Source organism: Dromiciops gliroides, chromosome 1 (assembly GCF_019393635.1).
Source record: "Dromiciops gliroides isolate mDroGli1 chromosome 1, mDroGli1.pri, whole genome shotgun sequence".
Lineage (NCBI taxonomy): Eukaryota > Metazoa > Chordata > Mammalia > Microbiotheria > Microbiotheriidae > Dromiciops > Dromiciops gliroides.
The window spans coordinates 529,826,324-529,844,007 of record NC_057861.1 but is presented as its reverse complement, the minus strand read 5'-3'; the positions used below and the strand labels follow the sequence as shown (position 1 = coordinate 529,844,007).

Genomic DNA, 17,684 nt, shown 5'->3' with positions numbered 1-17,684 from the left:
GATTTTTCAGCTATGCTACTGTGGTAAAAAAATTATTTGTGGTAAAGATTAATATTCCCATTTTTAGCTAACTCATTTGGGAGGGGCCACACCTGGCCCACCCCGAGGCTATGAAGGCAGCTTTTTAAAGACCTCCCTTTTTGGGGGAGGGGAGATTGAACACTCCTGGAAGGGAGGTGGGCTACTTCTGGTACACAAGCTTGCTGTTGTTTTCTCTGCTGGGGCCCTTGTGGTGGTGGCGCGCAGAGTGTGTTTGTGCTCTGTCTGAGGAGAATGCTGTCTCTGGTCAGCAACTGTAAACTTTCAGGGTTAAGCTTAGAGTTAAGAATATCTATCTGTATTTCTATTTTTCTATTTCCTTATCTTTCATTTTTATTAATTTCACCTTTGTTGTTTAATTAATTCCCAAGTAATAAAATCTGATCCTTTTTTATTGGCATGAGAAAAATATCTAAAAAGGGCAGTTCAGAGAGGAGGGTTAAACCTTAAAGGTCCCTCATATTTCTGGGACCCCAATATTAAGTCAAGTCACCCAAATAACACTCAGTATATCAAATTTTGGCTGTCACACTACTCTGCTGACACTACATATATGTCTCATTCACATCTGCTCCCAATATACTTGTCCCTTCTACCCACGTTTGTACCAAGGTGTAGTTGCCCAGGCATAATTCCAATGAAAACCACTTTTCAGTGAATTTCAGTTTCTTTGTGGTTGAGTGAGCTCAAAGCCATGTTCTGTTGTTGGACACTTTTCATTACTATTTAGTTATATTCCCTTCTATGGACCATGTGCCTTATTGCTGATTATTAAATTTAAAACCTTTGTGTAACTGCTCAAGAGCTAAGATTTGGAGAGGATTCTAGGCCCTTTACCAAATCTCTAGAATCTGAGTTAATTAATAGGAGTGTCCAGATTGACAGGGTATCAAATGCCATACTAATATTAACCAATCTATCACTGGTTACTCATGGAAATTAAAGTGAAATTAATGTGATGTCATGTAATTGGCAATTGCATTTGTAATGATGTATCACACAAAATTTCTAATATTTCTAAAAATCACACTACCAACACTTCATTGTCAGTAAGAATGACATTTACTAAATATGAATTATCATAAATTCATTGAGTCTAAATTAATTGGTCAGAATAAATAAGATTTTACATAGTAAATAAAAGAAAGTGCAATTATAGTCATTTGAAGTAAAATTAATTCTCAAAGAAATATTGGTTACCCTCATTGCACCATATGCTACTACTTCTCTAATCATCTTTTTTCATTACTGTTCTTTTTATATATTGAACTATGCAAGAGACTGGAAGCTCTTTCAGGCAAGGAACTCTTTTTATGTCTTTGTATCTGCATTGTTCAGTAAGCTTTTTATATGGTAGCCACAAAATATGATATATCCTTATCTGTTCAACATTCACATCATCAAAGCACTGAACTAAAACAAGGGAGTACACATTGAATCCAGGGAAATATCAGACTAGGTACATCTGTTATGATGATATGCTTGTATTAAAATTATGTGACATTAAACAGATCTTCCATAATTCTTCCTTCTCAAATCTGAGTTGAATGGGAAGTTCTTGAAATGCTGACCATAGAAATGTGTAGGTATGATGGAAAGATTCCTTAGAATACTCACCCCCAGGTTTTCCCATATTTTTTAAAACACATCAAGTCAAAATTTGCCACACCCTGAAAAAAACATTTTAAAATCAATATTGTCATGAATTCTCCATAATGAATAATTTTGTGGACTGAACCAAGATGGCAGAGAGAAGCCAGGAAGTTACCCGAGCTCTCCCAAGTTTCACTCAAAAATAACATTAAATTAAGCCTCTAAATGGATTCTGAAATGACAGAACCTACAAAAAGAGAGACATAGTCTTCCAACTTGAGATAATTGAGAAGACTTCAGGAAAGGTCTGTCTCATTTGGGCAGAAGGGGAGCACAGTGCAGCTCAGCACAACAGCATGGAGGGGGTCTGGGCAAGTCACCAAGAGGTTCTTGGCCACAGAACAGCAAATGAGGCCCCTTGGCACTGGCTCAGCCAGCTGGTGATACAGCAGGCCAGTTGTGAGACCTGCCAGCAGCAGCTGAGAGGGAAAGCTGCCAGCTAGAGAACTATCCACAGGACAGGCATGATTAGGCCAAATCACTCCCACACAAGTCACAAACCTAGGGGTGGTGAGAAATCCAGAAGTCACAGAGGACTCAGAACAGAAAACTCTGACCTTGATCCACCAGCACATGAACCTTGCAACAGTGGCCCCTGTACTCAGAAGCAGACCTCAACTTGAAAAGTAAAAATATATGGGGCAGCTAGGTGGTGCAGTGGATAAATACTGACCCTGTATTCAGGAGGACTAGAGTTCAAATCCAGCCTCAGACACTTGACACTTACTAGCTGTGTGACTTTGGAAAAATCACTTAACCCTCAAGGGGAAATCACTTAACCCTGGGGAAAAAGAAAAAGAAAAAGAAAGTTTAAAATATGAGCCACATGAGTAAGAAACAGAGAATTGTCTTTACCATTGAGAGATTCTGTGTTGACAGAGAAGACCAAAATAAAAATTCAGATGAGGACAATACTCTCAAAATGCCTACATGTGAAGCTTCAAGGGGTAAGATGAATTGATCTGAAGACCAAAAAGCCTTCTTGGAAGAGCTTTTAAAAAAGGTTTTTAAAAATTCAAATGAGAGAGGTAGAAGAACAAATGGGAAAAGAATGAGAAGAAATGAAAGTCACAAGAAAATTCTGAGAAAATAATCAACAACTTGGAAAAGGAAGCACAAAAATGGACTGAAGAAAACAATTCCTTAAAAAATACAATTGGGAGTAGCTAGGTGGTGTAGTGGATAGAGCACTAGTCCTGGATTCAGGGGGACCTGAATTCAAATCTGACATCAGACACTTGACACTTACTAGCTGTGTGACCCTGGGCAAGTCACTTAACCCTCATTGCCCTGCAAAAAAATCCCAATTGATCAAAAGGGGGAAGATGGCCAAATGGAAAAGGAGGTACAAAAGCTTACTGAAGAAAACAATGCCTTAAAAATTCAAATTGGGAAGATGGAAGCTAATGACTCCATGAGACACCAGGAAACAGTCAAACAGAATCAAAAGAATGAAAAAAATGGAAGCAAATGTGAAATACCTCATTAGAAATATAGCTGACCTGGAAAATAGATCCAGGAGAGACAATTTAAGAATTATTGGACTACCTGAAATCCATGATCAGAAAAAGAGGCTAGACACCATGTTCCAGGAAATTATCAAGGAAAACTGCCCTAATATTGTAGAATCAGAGGATAAAATGCTCATTTAAGGAATCCACCAATCTCCCCCTTAAAGAGACCCAAAAAAGAAAACTCTAAGGGATGTTGTAGCAAAATTTCAGAGTTATCAGGTTAAGGAGAAAATACTGCAGGCAGCCAAAAAGAAACAATTTAAATATCATGGAGTCACAGTCAGGATTGCACAGGACATGGCAACCTCAACATTAAAGGATCTAAAGGCTTGGAACATGAAATTCTGGAAGGCAAAGGAATTTGGATTGCAAACAAGAATCAAATAACCAAGAAAACTGATCATTCTCTTTCAGGGGAAAAGATGAACATTCAATAAAATAGGGGACTTTCAAGGCTTACCAATAAAAAGATCAGAACTGAACAGAAAAATTGATCTTCAAATACAAAACTGGAGAGAAGTATAAAAAGGTAAACAGGAAAAAATGTTATTCAAATAGGTTAAACTGTTTACATCCCTATATGGAAAGATAATACTCTTGAGAACTAAATCTCTATTTGGGCAGACAGAAGGAATATACATACAAGGTATAGGTATAAATTGTCTTTCATGTGATGATATAAAGAAAATTAAGGGGCAGAAAAAGGAATACATGGGGAGAATGGGAAAGGGGAGATAGAATGGGTTAATTACATCATATGGAGAGTTGAAAAAGTATTACAATAGAGGAAAAGAAGGGAGGGGTAAGGACTGTTCAAACATTACTCTCACCAGATTTGGTTTAAACAGGGAATAATATATAAACTCATTTGCATAAAGAAATTTAGCTTAACCTTTAGGGAAGTAAAAGGGTAAGGGGAAAAGGGGGCACTGACAGAAAGGAGGGCAGAAGCAGCATAGGAAAGGATAAAGGAAAGGATGAGGAGATGATAAAAGGGAGGGCAGATTGGGGAAGGCAGGGATCAGAAGCAAAACACTGGTCAAGAAGAATAGGGTGGGGGCAGCTAGGTGGAGCAGTGGATAGAGCACCAGGCCCTGGATTCAGGAGTACCTGAGTTCAAATCCTGCCTCAGACATTTAACACTTACTAGCTGTGTGACTCTGGGCAAGTCACTTAACCCCAATTGCCTCACTAAAAAAAAAGAAGATGAAGAAGAATAGGGTGAAAGAAATTTTTAATAAGTACAAAGGGGAAAAGAGGATGGAGTGAAATAGACAGTAACCATAACTGTGAATGTGAATGGGATGAACTCTCCCATAAAATGAAAATGAATAGCAGAGTGGAATCACATTTAAAGCAGAAAGATACATACCAAGTAAAGGTAAAAGATTGGAGCAGAACAAATTATGCTTTATCTGAATTCAAAAAAGCAGGGATAGCAATCCTTCTCTCAGATAAAGCAAAAGCAAAAATAGATCAAATTGGAATACATAACGCAGGAAGGCACCATAGACAATGAAGTAATATCAATACTATATGTGTGTGTGTGTGTGTGTGTGTGTGTGTGTATGCTATACCACTTGGTGCATATATATGCACCAAGTGGTATAGCATCCAAATTCTTAGAGGAGAAATTGAATGAGTTACAAGAGGAAATAGCAAAAATATACTAGTGAGGGATCTGAAACTTCCCCCCTCAGAACTAGATAAATCTTACCACAAAATAAGTAAGAAAGAAGTTAAAGAGGTGAAGAGAATTTTAGAAAAGTTAGATATGATAAACCTCTGGAGAAAACTGAATGGGCATAGAAAGGAATAAACATTTTTGGCAGTGGGACATGGCATCTACACAAATATTGACCATGTATTAGGGCACAAAAAAGCTCACAATCCATTGTAGACAGGCAGAAATAGTATGTGCATCCTTTTCATATCATGATGCAATAAAAATTATATGTAATAAAGAGCCATGGGAAAATATACCACAAATTAATGGAAAATTAAATAATCTCATCCTAAAGAATGAGAGGGTCAAACAATAAATCACAGAAACCATCAATAACTTCATTCAAGAGAATGACAACAATGAGACAACATAACAAATTCTGGGATGCAGTCAAAGCATTTCGTAAGGGAAATTTTATATTTCTAAATGGTTACAGGAATAAAATAAAGAGGAGATCAATGAATTGGGCATGCAACTAAAATAGCTAGAAGAACAAATTTTAAATCCCCAATTAAATACTAAAGTAGAAATTCTGAAAATCAAAGGAGAGATTAATAAAATTGAAAGTAAGGAAATTATAGAATTAATGAATAAACTAAGAGCTGGTACTATGAAAAAATCAATAAAATAGATAAATCTTAATTTAATTTGATTTAAAAAAGAAAGAAGAAAACCAAATTACCAGTATCAAAAATGAAAGGTGTGATTTTACCACAAATGAAATGGAAATTAAAGCAATAATTAGGAGATATTTTGCCCTAATTATTATCTAAACCAGGCAGTGCCAAAACGGAGAAAGAAAATTTCCTAATGAATCTCAACTGTAAAAACTCAAATAAAACATTATCAAGGAGATTAAAACAATTTATCACCAGGATAATACACTATGAAAAAGTGGGATTTATACCTGGAATGCAGGGCTGGTTCAACATCAGGAAAATTATCGACATGATCAACCACATCAATAACAAAACTAACCAAATTCATATGATTATCTCAAAAGATGCAGAGAAAGCTTTTGACAAAATACAGCACACATTCCTTTTAAAAACAACATTTAAGAGCATAGGAATAAATAGAGGTTTCCTTAAAATGATAAGCAGTATCTACCTAAAACCATCAGCAAACATTATAGGTAATTAGGATAAGTTAAAGGCATTCCCAATAAGACCAGGGATGAAACCAGGATTTCACATTATCACCTCTTTTATTTAATATTGTACCAAAAATTTTAGCTTTAGGAATAAGAAAAGAAAAAGAAATGAAAGGAATTATAATATGCAAGGAGGAAAAAACACTATCACTTTTTGCAGATAATATGATGGTATACTTATAGAATTCTAGAGAATCAACTAAAAAACTACTTGAAATTAGGAACTTTAGCAAAGTTGCAGATTATAAAATAAATCAGCATAAATCATCCAAATTTCTATACATGAGCAACAAATTCAAGCAGCAAGAGATAGAAAGAGAAATTCCATTTAAAGTAACAGTAGACAATGTAAAATACTTGGGAGCCTACCAGCCAAGACAAACCCAGGAACTCTATGTACACAATTACAAAACATTTTTCACACAAATAAAATCAGATATTAATAATTAGAAAAATATCAATTGTTCATGGATAGGCTGAGCTAAGATAATTTAAATGCCACTTCTACCTAAACTGATTAACTTATTCAGTGCCATAGCAATCAGACTACCTAAAAATTATTTTATAGAGCTAGAAAAAATAAATTCATCTAAAAGAACAAAAGGTCAAGAATATCAAGGGAACTAATGAGAAAAAAATGAACAGGAAGGTGGGCTATCCATACCAATTCTGAAGCTATACTATAAAGCAGCAATCATCAAGAAATAGAGTGGTAGATCAATGGAACAGTTTAAGAACAAGAGACACAGTAGTAAACAACAATAGTAATCTACTGATTGATAAAGCCAAAGCCTTCCCCTTCTGGGGTAGGAACTCAGTATTTGACAAAAACTGCTGGAAAAATTGGAAGATATTATGGCAGAAATGAGGTATAGACCAACATCTTACACAATATATTAAAATAAGGTCAAAACAGGTAAATAATTTAAACATAAAGGATGATACCATGGGTAAATTAGGAGAGGAAGGAATAGTTTACCTCTCAGATCTATGGATAGGAGAATAATTTATGACAAAACAAGAGATAGAGAATATTATTAAATACAAAGTGGGTGATTTTGATTACATTAAAATTAAAAGTTTTTGTACAAACAGAAGCAATGTAGCCAAAATTAGAAGGGAGGCAGAAAGCTGGGAAACAATTTTTACAGCCATTATTTCTGATAAAGGCCTCATTTCTAGAATATATAAGGAAATAATGCAAGTCATTCCTCAATTGAGAATTGGTCAAAGGATATGAACAAGCAGTTTTCTGATAAAGAAATCAAAGATATCTATTGCCATATGATAAAATGCTCTAAATCACTATTGATTAGAAAAATGCAAATTAAAAAACTCTGAGGTACCACCTAAGCCCTATGAGATTGGATAATATGACAAAAAAAAGGAAATAATAAATATTGGAAAAGATGCAGAAAAATTGGAATACTAATGCATTGTTGGTGGAGTTGTGAACTCATCCAAACATTCTGGAGAGCAATTTGGAATTATGCCCAAAGGGCTACAAAAATGTGCATACCCTTTGACCCAGCAATACCACAATTAGGTCTTTATCCAAAAAAGATCCTAAAAAATGGAAAAGGACCCACATGTACAAAAATATTTATAGCTGCTCTTTTTGTGGTGGCAAAGGATTGTAAATTGAGGTCATGCCCATCAATTGGGGAATGGCTAAACAAGTTGTGGTATATGGATGTAATGAAACACTATTGTGCTGTAAGAAATTATAAGCAGGATGATTTCAGAAAAAAAAAATCTGGAAAAACGTATATGAACTGATGCTGAGTAAAATGGGTAGAACCAGGAGAACATTGTACACAGAATCAACAAAATTGTATGATGAACAACTGTGATAGACTTAACTCTTCTCAGCAATACAATTAACCAAGATAATTCCAAAAGAACTCATGATGGAAAATGGGCTCCACATCCAAAACGAAGAACTGTGGAATCAAGATGTAGATCAAACCATATATTTTCTACTTTTTTTGTTGTTTTTTTTCTTTTTTGAGGTTTTTCCATTTTGTTCTGCTTCTTTCATGATATGACTAATGCAAAAATATGTTTAATGTGATTGTATATATACAATCTATATCACATTGCTTGCTGTCTTAGGGAGGGGAGAGAGAAGAGAGGGAGGGAGAAACATTTGGAACAAGAAATCTTATAAAAGCAAATGTTGAAAAATATCTCTACATGTAACTAGAGAATAATAAAATAGTTTTATGATAAAAAATAATGAATAATGTTAAGTATGCCTTACATTAGAAAGTTAAATATAAAAGAATAGCATTTTTTTTGCTATTTTTCTTATCTTTTTCATTTTTTCTGGAAGGTGTGTTGCCTAATCCCATCTGTACTTACAAACATCTCATCCAACTCAAATGTGATAACTCCCATAAAGTCTTTCCTGATCTCTCCAGCCAAAAGACATTGCTCCAGGATCCTTGCTCTCTTCATTTTTTTGTAGGGCAATTAGGGTTAAGTGATATGCTAAGGGTCACACAGCTAGTAATTGTCAAGTGACTGAATTTGAACTCAGGTCTTCCTGAATCCAGGACTGGTGCTTTATCCACTGTGGCACCTAGCTGCAATGCTTTTTCTCCCCTATGCTATGAAAGCCAGGTTAAAGTAGGGAGTGTTCTTTTCATTGTATTTGTAACTCAGTGCCTAGAACATAGTAGGCGCTTAATAAAAACCCTTTTATTGATGGATTGATAAAGTCTATACCCTTGTGCGCTCAATATATTCTCATTTATAATACAATTATCTGAATATATATTTTTCCTACTGGATAATAGGTTCCCTGAGGTCATCTACAATGGTTTTTTTAATCTTTGTATTTCAAAGTTTCTTAAACTTTTAAGTGTCATAGACCTTTTTAGTGGTCTAGGAAAGCCTATGGGCTCCTTCTCAAAATGATGTATTTAAATGCATAAAATCTATAGCTTTACAAATGAAACCAATTATTCTAAAACTATTTATCCAAAAACTTTATATTCCCCATATGAAGAATCCTTGATTTAATGTCTAGAACAGAGCATCATTCAAAGTAAATTATTAAAACATTCATTACAAGATTAGTGCTAATATAAAAATGATGATGAAATCCTTTGAAAAATCCCTTTTACTTTCAATAATATCTTTCATGTTCTGAAGCTATTTCACATCCATTTCATGCCTCAATAAGTTTTATTTAATTCTCAAAACAAATTGATTGGGTAATTAGTAAACTGAAGCACAGAAAAGGTGAATGGTTGCCTTAATGGTTGTCACTGACAACCATTCATTAGAAGCAATTCAATATTTCTTGGCAATACATGACACATTTTCTGATCTAAATCTTTACATACAGTTTCTTTTATATATGTGTCAACATCTGGAGATAAACCCTTTTATGTAGTTAGTTGGAAAGCATAGATCTTTCAAAACTGGCCTCAAAATCAAGAAGTCCTGGATTATAGTTCTACCTCTCATGCATGCTGGTTGTGTGACCCTGGGCAAGTAATTAATTAATACTATAGGCAACTCTCTAATACCAGAAGTTGTGGGACAAAATCAAGTGTTAATAGTAGTTAACTCACCTGGGAATTCTTATGCCTATGAAATCACAAGTCTAGTCACTATCTACAGAGCACTGAGGGCAAAGGGCTGAAAAGTAAATTCTCTTTGAATAAATGAGTAAATCATTCAGGCAGAATTTAGTGTAAAACTCTTATTCCCTAATATTTGTTAATGAAGTCCTTTGTCCAATGAAGAGGCTCTGAATTCTACATCCTCTAACTCTTAAGGAAAAATGCACAATAACATATTTGTGAAATAGGAGGTCTTACAAAGGATCAGAAGATCCTAGCCCTTGAGCCGAGACCGAGCCCCCTCATTTTACAAATGAGAAAACTGAGACGTAGGGAGAAAAATTGATTTATCCAAAGTCACACTGGGAATAAGGGTCAGAGCTCATATTTGTACCCAATTCACCTGAGCCATGAGCAAATGCTGTTCCCGCTATCCAAAGCCAGGAATGGAGAACTCATAGAAACTCACTTTCTGATAAGAAAGAATATTTCCAACTAGAGGAAGAGGTGTTGGTCCTGGAATTCCCAGGTTCTTAAAGAACTTGTGTGTCCAGGTTGCATATCTGTAAAGTGAAAGAAAAATAGAAAGACATTGGAATTGAGAAGACCAAAGACAAAAAGTGTGCTGTCCATTTATTAGTAATCTTATGAGATATTGCATCCTATTCCTCACCCAATTAGAATGCCAACACTTCATCCATAACAGACTTGTAATTTCCAATTGCTCACCTTTTTATATCTTTTCTTTCAAGTTTGTAATTTAAAGTTTCTTCTTTGATCTAGTCTGTTATTCAAGAATTTTTTGATGTTCTCTATTTCATTATCAATCTTTTTGCGCCCAATATAATCAAACTCTGTTTTACTAAATTATTCTTAGTTCTAAATGAATGTCATTTGCTTAGGGGAAAACCATATACCACACCCTCTACTCCTCTTTAATATTAGCTGCAAAATATAACAAGATCTATTCTGTGGCTACTCATCACTGAAATTCTTTCCTTTTTTACACTATATTATAGTGTATTGGGTGTATAATAATATTATGTCTAAAATGTACATACCTTAATTAAAATGCTTGGTTGCTAAAAAATGCTAATCATCATCTGAACCTTCACTGAGTTGTTGTCTTTTGCTGGTAGAAGGTCTTACCTTGATGTTGATGGCTTCTGACTGATCAGAGTGGTGATTGCTGAATGGTGTTGGGGTGGCTATGTCAGTTTCATAAAATAAGTCGACAATGAAGTTAGCCACAGTGATTGACTCTTCCTTTCACTTATGTGGTAAAAATTATTTGTGGTAAGGATTAATATCAGAAGTTTTAGCTGAATCATTTGAGAGATTGCACATGCTACTGAAGCAGCTTTTAAAGGATCTCCCTTTTGGGGAGGAAAACACGAGGAACTTCTGGGATGCAAACTTGAAAGTGAGGGCAGGAATGGAAGTTCGCACTCTCTGGCTGTTAAACTTAGCTGTGGCGGCACATTAGGGAGAGGAGTTCAGAAATACGTGGTTGGTGCTCGAACTTGGGTGTGCTGGTTCAAAGCCTGGCGGGCAGTTTGGGATTCGGTGAGTTTTATAAAGGAAAATAGACTAAGCTTAGATCTAAGACCATCGATCTTTATTTCTACTTCCTTATTTCCCTAATTGGTTTCACTTTTTGTTGCATAATTAATTCCCAAGCAATAAAAATTAATCCCTCACAGATTAAAGCTCAGAAGCTCCTTTTTCTTATTGGTCTGGGAGATATACATATACATATATATATATATATATATATATATATATATATATATATACATATATATATACACACACATATATATATACACACACACATATATATATATATATGTATGTATGTGTATATATATATATATATATATAAAAGAAAAGTTAAAGGGGGAGATTAATGCTCCATATATCCAATTTTGAATCTCACACTTGAACACCTAAAGGACATTGTAGGGATATTAATTGGGTCAATTTCTTTTTTTTTATCTCTGTTTAGAATTTTATTTTCCAAATTACACATAAAGACAAATTTTGGCATCAATTTTTTAAAACTTTGTGTTCCAACTTCTCTTCCTCCCTCCCTTCCCACCCCCCACAGCCAAGAAATTAAGCAATTTAATATCAATTATACATAAGTAGTCATGTAAAACATCTCCACATTAGCTAGGTTGTGAGAGAAAACAGATAAAAGCAAAACTTCAGATTAAAGAACTGTCAAAAAATATGCTTCAATCTGTTTTCAGATACCATCAGTTCTTTCTCTGGAGATGAATTGCAATTTTCATAAGTCCTTCAGAGTTATAGTCGATCATTGCATTGCTGAAAATAGCCACATGCTTCCCAGTGGATCATCTTACGCTATTGCTCTTATTTTGTATCCAGAACATTTCACTCTGCTTTACTTCATGTAGGTCTTTCCATGTTTTTCTGATAGCATCCTGTTAATCATAACTTAAACTTGACAAATAATTTTTTTTCACAAGAGCCCAGCAAAGTAGGGTAAGGGCTAAAATTCTAGCTATACTGTCTAAAATATCTGACTGGTTGCCAATAAATTATAAGCTTTAGCAAGAGTTGGACTTTTAAGCCTTTATTAAGGAGAATAAGAATTTGGTAAAGAGAGAGACAAAGGCCTAGATTCATCTATCTATTAAAGGGAGAGCACATTTCTAGCTGCCTTCTCCACCAGAGTCCTCAGAAAAGAGTCAATCAGAGCGCAAGGCCCCCCTTCTACCTCCCACAAGCAAACTCACTTCCTGACACCAAAGAAAAGACACATGGTCCTGCCCTCAGAGGCCCTCTCCTCATGTTGGAGCTTTCCTACAGTAAGTTTCCAGCAGGTTGCATCATTCCAGTTGTTACAGTAGGTATCAAACGTTTTGCCATTATAGTCAATCATCATAACTATTTCCCTCCATTCTATTCCCTTCCCATGATATTTACACTCTTTTCTATCTGCTTTTACCCTATTCCTCCTCAAAAGTGTTTTACTTCTGTCTGTCCAGATACGACCCAAGACATAAGACACTCCATCCTGCCTGTCCCACGAAAAACAAGGATAAACCAAAAATAAATTCTTTGCAGATATCATCCCTTCATATTCAGTTCAGACCTGTGTCCACTGTCTAAGTGTATTCCTTTCAGCTACCCTAATACTGAGAAAGTTCTTATGAGTTAGAAATATTATCTTCCCATGTAGGAATGCAAACAGTTTAATCTTTTAATATCCCTCATGATTTCTTTTTACTGTTTACCTTTTTATGCTTCTCTAGGGTCTTGTATTTGAAATTAAATTTCTTTATTCAGTTCAGGTCTTTTCAATACCAATGCCTGAAAGTGCTCTTTTAAATTGATGTCCTATTTTTTTTCCTCTGAACGATTATAATCAGTTTTGCTGGGTAGGTGATTCTTGGCTGTAGTCTCAGTTCATTTGACTTCCAGAATATCATATTCCATGCCATCCTATCCTTTAATGTAGATGCTGGTAGATCTTGTTTTAGCCTTATTGGAGCTCCACAGTATTTAAATTCCTTTTTTGTAGCTGCTTAAAATATTTTCTCCTTGACCTGGGAGCTCTGGAATTTTGCTATAATATTCCTGGAGGTTTTCCTTTTGGGATCTCTTTTAGGAGGTGATTGGTGGATTCTTTCAATTTCTATTTTGCCTTCTGATTCTAGAATATCAGGGCAATTTTCCCTGACAATCTCTTGGAGGATGCTGTCTAAACTCTTATTTTGGTCATGGTTTTCAGGTAGTCTAATGGTTTTCAAATTATCTTTCTGGGGTCTATTTTCCAGGTCAGCTGTTTTTCCAAGGAGATATTTCATATTGCTCTCTATATTTTTATTCATTTGGATTTGCTTTATCATGTCTTGGTTTCTCATACAGTCTCGAACTTCTATTTGTTCAGTCCCAATTCTTGGGCAATTATTTTCTTCAGAGAGCTTTTATATCTCCTTTTCCATTTGGCTTTTCAAGCTATTTACTTTTTTCTCATGACTTTCCTGCATTACCCCCATTTCTCTTTCCAATCTTTCCTCCACTTCTCTAAATCTTCCTTCTATCCCTCATACTTTCTCTTCAAAGTCCCATTTTAGAGCTTCCATGGCCTGAGACCAATTCATATTTTTCTTGGAAGCTTTGGATGTAGGGCCCCTGAGGTTGTTATCCTCTTCTGAAGGTGCACCTCCATCTTCCTTGACACTAAAGAAACTCTCTATACTTCTCACCTTTCTTTGCTTTCTCTTCTTGCTGTCTTTTACTTGACTTTTAACTCCCTTTTACAGTGGGGTCTACTTCCAAGCAACATTGTCCAAAGCTACAGAGGGTCCCAGTTGTTTTGGTTGGAAGGAGGGCAAGTTTTTTTTTTTTCTCTCACCTGGCCTGTTCTCTGGTCTGAAGATAACTTCTAGCCAGCTTCCTAATTAATCAGTCAACAAATCTTTTTGTGCTGTGCTTTTTAGCTCTGATGAGCCTTCCCCACCCCCACCACCTGGGCCTCACACTGTTCAAGATTTCTTCCTGGTTCCTTGCTGGAGTAGGATAGCTGAATTCCTCCTTCGGTTCTACATACATCCCTGTATTTTCCATCCTGGTCAGCCATTCAGCCCTCTCACCTGACCATCAGCTTATTTCAAGAAGATACATGTGGTGAAGCTTATTTGGAGCTTCCTGTAGCACAGTCTGCCTGGGGACTGTGTCAGCTTGATCACAACTTTGGACTCTTCTTGCAGCCCAGCATGGCCCCCTCTAATCTGTCTTTGCCTGGAAAATAATTTCAGCCTGTCTTTTTGTGGGCTTTGATTTTCCAGGGGTAGTTTTATTGCTGTTTGGGGGGTAATTGTGTCAGGAGCTCTATGTCGTTAATGTCTTTCCTCTGCCATCTTGGCTCCTCCCTGAAGTTCCAAAATTCTTTCTTAGCATTTGCCATAGTTTGTTTTATTTTGGAACCCATACAAATTGGTGCTGACATTTTTAATTTATTTCATTCAAACATTTCTTTCCAGAACTGTCTGGTGAATTCTTGCAATTTTTACTTTACTCTGTAGTTGAATGATATCTGGGAAGTTTTCTCTCCTGATTTCCTAAAATAGAATTCTTGGGCTCTTTTTTCTTGTGATGACTTTCAGATAGTCCACTGATACATTTTATTTAAAATTCTTAATATTATTTATCTTTTCTAACTACATGTGAAATATTTTTAACACTTGTTTAATAAGATTTTGATTTCAAAATTTTCCTCTCTCCTGATATAGGCTATACATGTATAATCATGTTAAAGGTATTTCTATGTTACTCATGTTATGAAAGAAGAATCAGAACAAAAGGGAAAAACACAAGGAAGAAAAAATAACAACAAAGTAAAAATACTATGCTTCAGTCTGCATGAAGACTCCATAATTTTTTTTGGAGGTAAACAACATTTTACATCATGAGTCTTATGGAATTGTCTTGGATCATTGTATTGCTAAGAAGAACTAAGTCTATCAGTGTTGATAATGCCATGATGTTGCTATTATTATGTACAATGTTCTCCTGGTTCTGCTCACTTCACTCAGTTTCAGTTCATGTAGGCCTTTCCAGGTTTTTCTGAAATCTGCCTACTCATCATTTTTTTAATTAATAAAGTATTTTATTTTTTTCCATTACATGTAAAGATAGTTCTCAACATTTGTTTATACAAGCTTTCCAATTTCAGATTTTTCTCCCTCCCTCCCTTTCCTCCCCACTCCCCTAGACAGCAGGTAATCTGATATAGGTTATATATACACATGATAACATTAATCCTATTTCTGCATTAGTCATGTTATAAGAGAAAAAATCAGAGCAATGATGAAAAACCTCAAAATAGTAAAAAAAAAAAAACAACAGCACCAAAAACAAAAGAAATAGTATGGTTCATTCAGCATCTATACTCCGCAGTTCTTTTATTTTTTTCTTGGATTTGGAGATCCTCTTCCATCATGAGTTCCCTGGAACTCTTCTGTGCCATTGCATTGGTGAGAAGAATATAGTCCATCACAGTAGATCAACACTCAATGTTGATGATACTGTGTACAATGTTCTTCTGGTTCTGCTCATCTCACTCATCATCAGCTCACGCAAGACCCTCCAGGTTTCTCTGAACTCCTCCTGCTCATCATTTCTTACAGCACAGTAGTATTCCATTGTATTCATATACCACAACTTGTCCAGCCATTCACCAATTGATGGGCACCCCTTCAACTTCCAATTCCTTGCCACCACGTAAAGAGCAGCTATAAATATTTTTGTACATGTGGGTCCCTTTCCCCTTTCCATGATTTCTTTGGGAAAAAGACCCAAAAGTGGTATTGCTGGGTCAAAGGGTATGCACAGCTTTATTGCCCTTTGGGCATAATTCCAAATTGCTCTCCAGAATGGTTGGATCAGCTCACAGCTCCACCAACAATGCATTAGTGTTCCAATTTTCCCACAGCTTTTCCAACATTTACTATTTTCCTTTTTTGTCATTTTAGTCAATCTGATAGGTGTCAGGTGGTACCTCAGAGTTGTTTTAATTTGCATCTCTCTAATCATTAGAGATTTAGAACATTTTTTCATATGGGAATAGATAGCTTTGGTTTATTCATCAGAAAACTGCCTGTTCATATTTGACCATTTCTCAACTGCGGAATGACTTGGATTCTTATAAATTTTATTTAATTCCCTATATATTTTAGAGATGAGGCCTTTATCAGAAGTACTGGCTTCAAAAATTGTTTCCCAGCTTTCTGCCTCCCTTCCAATTTTGGATGCATTGCTTCTGTTTGTACAAAATTTTTTAATTTAATGTAATCAAAATCATCCATTTTGCATTTTATAATGTACTCTATCTCTTGTTTGGTCATAAACTGTTTTCCTTTCCAAAGGTCTGATAGGTAGATTATTCCTTTCTCTCCTAATTTACCTATGGTATCACCTCTTATGTCTAAATCATTTATGCATTTTGACCTTATTTTAGTATAAGGTGTAAGATGTTGGTCTATGCCTAATTTCTGCCATACTATCTTCCAGTTTTCCCAGCAGTTTTTGTCAAATACTGAGTGCCTATCCCAGAAGCTGGAGTCTTTGGGTTTATCAAACACTACATTACTAGTGTCATTTACTACTGCATTTCCTGAGCCTAGCCTATTCCATTGATCTACCACTCTATTTTTTAGCCAGTACCAAATAGTTTTGATGACTGCCGCTTTATAGTAAAGCTCCAGGTTTGGTACCGCTAACCCACCTTCCTGTGAATTTTTTTTCATTATTTCCCTGGTTATTCTTGATTTTTTGTTTTTCCAGATGAATTTTGTTATTATTTTTTCTAGCTCTATAAAATAATTTTTAGGTAGTCTGATTGGTATGGCACTGAATAAGTAAATTAATTTAGGCAGTATTGTCAATTTTACTATATTAGCTCTGCCTATCCATAAGCAATTGATATCTTTCCAATTATTTAGATCTGATTTGATTTGTGTGAAGAGTGTTTGGTAGTTGTGTTCATAGAGTTCCTGGGTTTGTCTTGGCAAGTAGACTCCCAAGTATTTTATATTATCTACCGTTAATTTAAATGGAATTTCTCTTTCTATCTCTTGCTGCTGTACTTTGTTGGTCATGTATAGAAATGCTGATGATTTATGTGGATTTATTTTATATCCTGCTACTTTGCTAAAATTGTTAATTGTTTCAAGTAATGTTTGGGTTGATTCTCTAGGATTCCTTAAGTATACCATCATATCATCTGCAAAGAGTGATAGTTTTGTTTCCTCCTTGCCTATTCTAATTCCTTTAATTCCTTTCTCTTCTCTGATTGCTAAAGCTAACATTTCTAGTACAATATTAAATAATAGGGGTGATAATGGACATCCCTGTTTCACCCCTGATCTTACTGGGAAGGCTTCTAATTTATCTCCATTGCATATAATACTTACTGATGGCTTTAGGTAGATATTGTTTATTATTTTAAGGAAAGCTCCCCCTATTCCTAAACTCTCCAGTGTTTTTAT

The 17,684-nt window shown here is 35.3% G+C and overlaps 1 pseudogene; it reads right to left on the bottom strand.

Moving 5' to 3' along the window:
- The window catches only part of LOC122746548, a 66,233-nt pseudogene that overhangs the window by 31,361 nt on the left and 17,188 nt on the right, over positions 1-17,684 (bottom strand).